Source organism: Rutilus rutilus (genome assembly GCF_951802725.1).
Source record: "Rutilus rutilus genome assembly, chromosome: 16".
NCBI lineage: Eukaryota > Metazoa > Chordata > Actinopteri > Cypriniformes > Leuciscidae > Rutilus > Rutilus rutilus.
In genome coordinates, this window is record NC_140224.1 from 20,921,109 (window position 1) to 20,928,684 (window position 7,576).

Sequence of the window (7,576 nt, forward strand, 5' to 3'; positions counted from 1 at the left end):
ATGTCCAATTCTCATTAGGTTTTCCTTCTTAAACATAACCTGAAATGAAACTTTTGACTATTAAAGCTAATTAATAGAGCCTGGGGTATAAAGCTCTAGTCTAGTCTATTATACTTTGAGTTAAATGCTCTGTTCAAAATTCTATAAACCGGGATATAATATTATATAAAAGGGATATGATATGTAATATCCTCTCATTTTTAGGCATACACTCTTCAGTTTACCTTAAAATCAGCTGAAGGAAAAGCCAAAGAAGAACAAACAACTTGGAGGCTTCTGCTAAGTTACTGTTTGAACAGTAGTTTCCCCCATGTTGCACATTTGCTGGGATCTGTCAGGATAAAATGTTTTGGTTTTAAAAAAAATGTTTGAAACTCCTTTGGGGGCCTGTGGTGGTTTTCGTTAGCTGTGTGAAGTTAAAACGACGGTTATCGAGTGTCCTTAAGAACTGCAAATGCTAATGTTTTGGTGAGTGTGCGTGTAACATCAGGCTTAGCAAAGCCTCACTCCAACAGACTGAAAGCCTTGTGAGTCAGACGACGCAGTGCCAGATGAGCAAAATCTATGGACCACACAGTCTTTTTCTACTGCGTTTCTCATAAATCACAAACCAACTGCAATTCCTCTGATTTAGTTTTAATGTTTGTGCAAGATTTATTTAAAATGTGGAACCACATGAATGTGCATCCCTTGCCTTGCATTCTCAGCAAACACATTTAATGAGGTAACCATTTAAAGGTGCAGTTAGTAAAATAGCTGTATATGGCTTCGAATGCATCTCCGCTGCTGACCCTTACTGAGGAATTTTCCGGAGTGGTGGCTGGGCATAGAGCCACGGAGCGACAGGCCTTCAAACACAGCAGCCCAGCGGCCGCAGGCTCCAGCCTGGTCCTCCAAGAGCCCTGTTACTCTGGTAACCACATAACATCCAGATAGTCTGTGCGCGCTGGTGGATATTTACTTTCCTGAATTTCAGCTGAAGGATGCTGGATATTATGATATGCAGTGTTAATTAGACAGCACATCAATAGATTTGAAACGCCTAAAGACATGTCCAGGTCACACACCCTAAATCAAAGGAATAAAAACAAGTCATATTTTGCTTTAAACATTATTAATAATTCAGCGTCCACTCAATTGCACCGTAATGGCTAGGCCAGTAATTCTCAACCCATTGTCCAACACAATATTCGAAGATAAGATATTTTGGCTAAGATTTGATTTCTGCTATAATTATGACAGTACACTTTTTTTCAAACTTTTTTATTAACAGAAACTAGGAGTGTAGGTACACTGTAAAAAGTAAGTAACCTGGTTGCCTTAAAATGTTAAGTTCATTGAAATGAAAGAATATAGTTAATAAAATGAAGGAGATTGATTTAATCAACAGAAACTCAAAATATTATGTTATCTGAACCACATAAATGATCTAAGTTGATTTGACAAAAGAAAAAATGTTGTGATAACAAATCATGAAAATATTCATTTTTTACAGTGATATTCCGTTAATTAAACCGTTTATTTTGTTCTTCTGTAAAATTCAAGATTTTGATAATGCATGATATCAATAAAAATAATTTATAGATTTATAGATAAAATGTGTGTGTGTGTGTGTGTGTGTGTGTGTGTGTGTGTGTGTGTGTGTGTGTGTGTGTGTGTTTTAGCATTTTATTTAAGTTAACTTTTGGAAGTTTGCTTTCAAACTTTCAAAAGGGCCATGGGATGGCTTCAGATTATTTAATTACATTGAGAACCACTGGTCTAGACAATTTTTATTTTTATTTTTATTTATTTTTTACAATTCCATTATTCTGAATAGTGAGTAATTCCTATTTAATTCTCTTTACCAACGTACAGTATTTGTAATTAAATATATATATATATATGTTTTATATTTTAACTTTTTATCATTACAATAATAGACATAATTTATTTATAGCAAGCAACTGTTTTTTCTTTTCAGTTGTAAATCCCTATTGCTGAAATTTGATATTAAATGATTTGAGCAGTGGGGATTTACACCTGAAAAGACAAAAACATCTGAAAGCTAGTCACAGTTTTCTTGGATTACTTCTAAGCAAAGCAAAATAGTGAGTGTTAGCTGTAAAAATAAATTATGGTTTGATTAAAGATGATGATCCCATTTTACTGTATTTTGAGCTCTTCTATTCTCACTACAGTAATGTAATATCCATTAGCTCTGACTTTAAAATGTTGCTACTGTATAAAAACCCAAATGCCACGCTTTATACCCTCCCTGACAGACTCTACCATTAAGATCCCACCCCTGGCACACCACAAGGGTAATTACACTGAGATATGTGCACAGACTTCAAATGCACAGGCAAAAGAATCCAAGAGAAACAGACTAGAAACCCCACGTTTGCTCAGACAGACACAAACATTTATTGGCAATACACACGAAACGCTAACTGTAAAAGAACGAAGGAGACATGAGGACACAATGGTACATTTGTTTGTTTTAGGAAGCGTCCAATTTCTTTGTGTATATGTCTAGTCTTTGTACAAGGCCAAAGCGAAATATTTCAGATCTTCTTATGCGTGTGTGTGTGTGTGTGTGTGTGTGTGCATGAGTGGATACAAGCAAGGCGTGGACACACAAACACACAGAGGGGTCAGAGGTCAGACTACGACATTCCTCACAGCTCTGGACACACACACATTCTTGACCTATGTTTTTGTCCTTGGACATACTTTAAAAACAGGCTACACTATGTAAACAAACACATAGTTATGTAAGCTGTCCTCTCAAGTGTTATCACACCAAGCAGATAGATTCAGGATTAGGGAAAGGGGATGACATTTTCCATGGGATCCACAGCAGCCTTTTCATATTATGCATAGACTGGTGAAAGAGAAAAAGTACATTTAATGGCCGTTGACACCAAGGACGATAACTATAATGATAACTAAATTAGCATCCACACTCATGGACAATAATGTTCAGTTTAATATAAGCGTGTGTTGCAGTTTAGTCATCTGCCACTTTAAATGCTCAAGCCTTTAAGTCGGCATAAAAAGGAAGTTGTGATAGTATTTTCTTCCCTATTGTGACATATCCAAGTGAAGCGGCTTCTCGAACAAGAAAAAATGTTCGGGCGGGCTTGATTTTGTCCATCAGAAATTGATTGGATCGTTGTGGTTTGCTATTATTGCTGTGTTCTCATGTGAGTGACAGGCTGTCCCGTCCTCCTGCCAGTAAACACATCATCAGAGAAAAGATGTTACTGCAAGAGGGCGGAGAAATAATTTTGAATAAAGCAGATGAAGGCACATGTATTTAAAAAAAAATAATGATGTGCATGAAAATCATTTATAATAAATACTGCAATATTCCATAAAAAATAAGAATAGTCTGATTTGATTTCATGGTGACTTTAAAGTGGGATGGATTCTGATTGGCTGTTAATGTTTCTATTGAATAATCTATTGAAAAAAAATATTGATCTGAAAGTTCAATCCTTTGTGTTGTTATTGTTATAGTTGTGGCACGGACTGCAATTCTTTTAAATTTAGATTGATTTTTAAAACTTTACCTTTATCGTTAGCATTAAAGTTATCATTCTTGGTGTGAACAGGCCTTTAAAAAGTCATTTTGAGATGGCTACTTTGACTTCAGTGGGCTGTTTTAAGACACTAAGGTTGATTTTGACACTGTGTGTGTGTGTGTGTGTTGAGTTTCCTGCTAGCTCAGGTCCAGCCTCACAATTGCCTATTGTCTGGGCCGAGTCACACTTCCTGACAGGGCAGAATTCACGGAAGCAGGGACATAGTCCAAACAAATTCTTTGGGCTACACCTCCAACCCGGTTTCACAGCACCCGCCATTCCAAGGAGGCCTGTGCTAAAGAAAGGGCATGTTCCCAAAAGGAAGTTAATTAGCGTCAAGCTCCTCAGGAAAGCGGGAAGGAAGCAGGTTGAGTCAGAAATATTACTGGCTTCTCATGCACTTACTGTAGAAAATATGGATGTGTTTATCCTCATTATGAGTTCATTAAGTCTGTAAAGGTTGTAAAGATGCTCTGTCGTTAGCTTCTGGGTTAATTTTAAATGCTAAAAATTCTCCAATAGCCCACAAAAACACACATTAAACACCCCATCCTCCACCCAATCCAACACACACACACACACACACACACACACATACAAAGACAAGAAAAAAACGCTTTCCTTCTCAGACGGCAACATCTGGCTTTCATAACCCAAGTCAACGCTCCTTTCCAGCTACTAATGGACTTTAAATAGGAGACCTGACCACTGGGCTCTGTGTCTGTGCCTTGGCGCAACAATTAGACAAATATTTGCTTTTAGGGGAAAATTGGATGGAGAAATATGAGAAAAATATGTTTGAGTTTGTGAGCGTGACATGTAATGGCAGATGCTTGTGTCTAATTGACAGTCACTGAACCCCTTAACTATTCTTGTCGGTCACTTAATATATATTCACACACAAATCACACACAGTATCTCAGTGTATGCTTCAGAAATGGAAAGGAAGGTGTAGATCAGAAATGGACCATTAAAACAAGACAGCCGGAATTCTCTGAGAGTTGAGTAACGTTCGGCAAGTTAATAATTCACTGCATGGATTCGTCACCTTTAGCTTTAAGCAAATTTCACTGGTCACCCTCTCCTGGTTATTTTTACACCGTTTTCTGAGACAAATTGTCACGAGGCTGAAGACGGATGAAGACTGAATGCGTGTGACAGAACACCATCTCCCGGAAGGCGTGACCTCACGGCTTGGTGAGGAGAAGGAGGAGGCTAAGAAGGAGGGTGTAGAGATGGAGGCGATGGAGAAATGGTGACACCTGGACGACGACGAGACCCCGGCAGCGATAATGGTAGACGTCCGAAGGCACAAACCCAGATCCCAGAGACGACAGCCCACGGCGGAGTCGAGGGAGGGAGGAGCCAAGGTGGAGTAGAGGCTGACGTCAACTGGGGGATGACCGACGGAGGCGGAGGCGATGGTTTCCAGGAGGCCTAGGCGATGCTGCGGCGACAAACGTCTGGGGTGGAGCCAGAGTGCCCGAGAACTGAGGCGATGCCGGTGTGATGGAGGACCAAGGCGTACCCGAAGGGAAGGGGGAGCCCGCTGAGTGGAGAAATTAAGCGAAGTCCATGGCGGAGGAGGCGTGATGACTGACCAAGGGGGAGCCAATGGGACAAGGGAACCCAGTAGAGTCGAAAGGCAGAGGGTGTCTGGTGGAGCCAAAGGTGAGAGGAGCCAAGGCGGAGCTGACAGGTCGACAGGCCGAGACGGAGTGAGGTGATCAGAGAGCGGAGGCGGATGGTGGTTGCTTGGCCTGAGGCTCAACGTCATAGCATGGCATTCCAAGAGATTGCGATGGGCTGCAAACCTCCAGCAGAGGCGGGGCTGGAGGACTGGCTGAGAAGGGCGGTGATGGAGGCAGATGGAGACTTGATAGGGTCAAAGGTAATTATACATTGTCCATGCAGGTCTCTGTGCTGTTTAGAAACAGTGATAAAGGTTCAGAGCAAACAGATAAATCACAGTCTAAACCGTCCAATGTGCTGTCTAGCGATGAAGGATCCGAGCAAACAGATAAATCAGAGTTCAAACAGTCCATTGTGCTGTCTAGAAACAGCGATGAATGTTCAGAGCAAACGAAAAATCACAATTCATAGTACTGTCTAGACATCGATGAAGAACGAGAAATGGAGTGGGATAGGGTGGGAGACGATACCTCTGTACTGAAGTCCATCAGCCAGTCCTCAGTCGCTTTTTCCACCGGTATACCCTCGGCCACAGCTGTAGCGGGCTCACACCCCTGGTCAGACTCACTGGTGGGGCTCCTCTGGCTGGTGCGTCACGGTGGGTTGTAAGCACTCCGTCTGCGGGGGGCTCGCACAATTCCTCCGTGGTCACAGGTGGTGAAACAGGCTCTGGGTCTGGCACTGATATGGACCAGGGGTAGACACTCTCCAAACACCGGATGATAGCGACCCTCCAGTTGAGTCCAGAGGTGTCTGGGAGGTCTACAGGGTGATGATAATTTGCCCCGATCCAGAACAAGGACTTCAGGTTCTCGTCGTCGAAGGGGCTGGTGACGGCAAGATGACAGAAGTTTTTGGTGAAAACAAGGAAGTCCAGGCTCTCTAGAAATTTGCCTGCATAATCCATTCTAGGTTCGGTCAAATGTACACAGGATTCAATACAAAGTGATTGTAATAAAACAATAAGCACAGGAGCAGACATAAGGTGTAACAGTGCGTGCGTGAAACAAGGGTAAACACACACAACACGCAAACATTGACCGACAACTGAGACTGCACAGGGAGGAACTTAAAGACATGATGGTGATGAACTAAATAATGATCATCTGTGATGATGAGTTATTGTCTATGGAAACCGATGAGTGGCGGGAAACGAAGACAAAGAACACACGTGACTGATGAAAACAAACTAAAAGTCCATGAAAACAGATCTATGAAGAAACAAAATTGAATGCATGTGACACAAATGTGTGCAGACTGCCCTCATATAAAACATAAACAATGGTGAAACATCCATCGTTAAGGTCTCAAGCACAATGAATTTAAAGGGTTTGGTCGTGTTGCACAACCAGGGATGCAACAGCAAAACGAATGCAGTCCAAAAAAAATCAGTTCTGACCATATATAACTTGCAGTTTAAACAGCCTTTCTTAAAAATTTATTAGGGATGCACCGATGCATCGGCTGAACATCGGTAACGGCCGATATTTGCCTCGTTAACTGCCATCGGCCATCGGGAAATAAAAATGACATTCGCCGATGTCACGTGGGCGTCAGTTTGGTTTGATATGCTGGGGACAGAGACGCATTCGGAAGTGCATTTTCAGAAGTGCTGGGTACAATGACGCATTTATTTTATTTTTTTCTATGAGAAAACTCCTTTTCTCGAAAAAAAAAACGACCATGGTGTGTAGCAGAAGAAGCGGCGGAGTATGCACGATCCGCGAGTGCTGAAGACGTTCTGCACGGCTTTGATGGGTGCGCAGGAGGACACAAATGGGCGGCGACCGCTTCTTCCAGTGGCGGGAGCTTTTCCCTCAGCGCCGTCAACAGATAGAGCGTTAACTGTACACACCGCCGCCGACTTGAGCTGCAAAGAAGCTCTGGCCTCCCTGTCAAGGACGCTTGTCAAAAAGTACGGGAAAGCTTGACCGCTGTGAATAGTGAGTGAGAGCGCGCGCGCGCGCGGTCGGGGCTCTCTCTCTCTCTCTCTCTCTATCTCTCTATCTCTCTATCTCTCTCTCTCTCTCTCTCTCTCTCTCTCTCTCTCAGAAGAGCGCGTGCGCGCTTAAAATTTAATATTTTGGTATGAACATTCACCCGTGTTTTTTCCCTCATAAATGCGAACACGAAAAATAAAATGAATATTATAATGTTTTTTTTGTTGGGTCAGACAATGATTACCAAATTTCTCTCTCATATTGCTCCTCATAACAACTGAAAAATAACTTATAAATAAGGTTATAACTGTCAACCCGAAAGTGACATTAAAGGTTTTTTTTGTTTCATAAATTGGTCTGATTGAATTTGTGCTC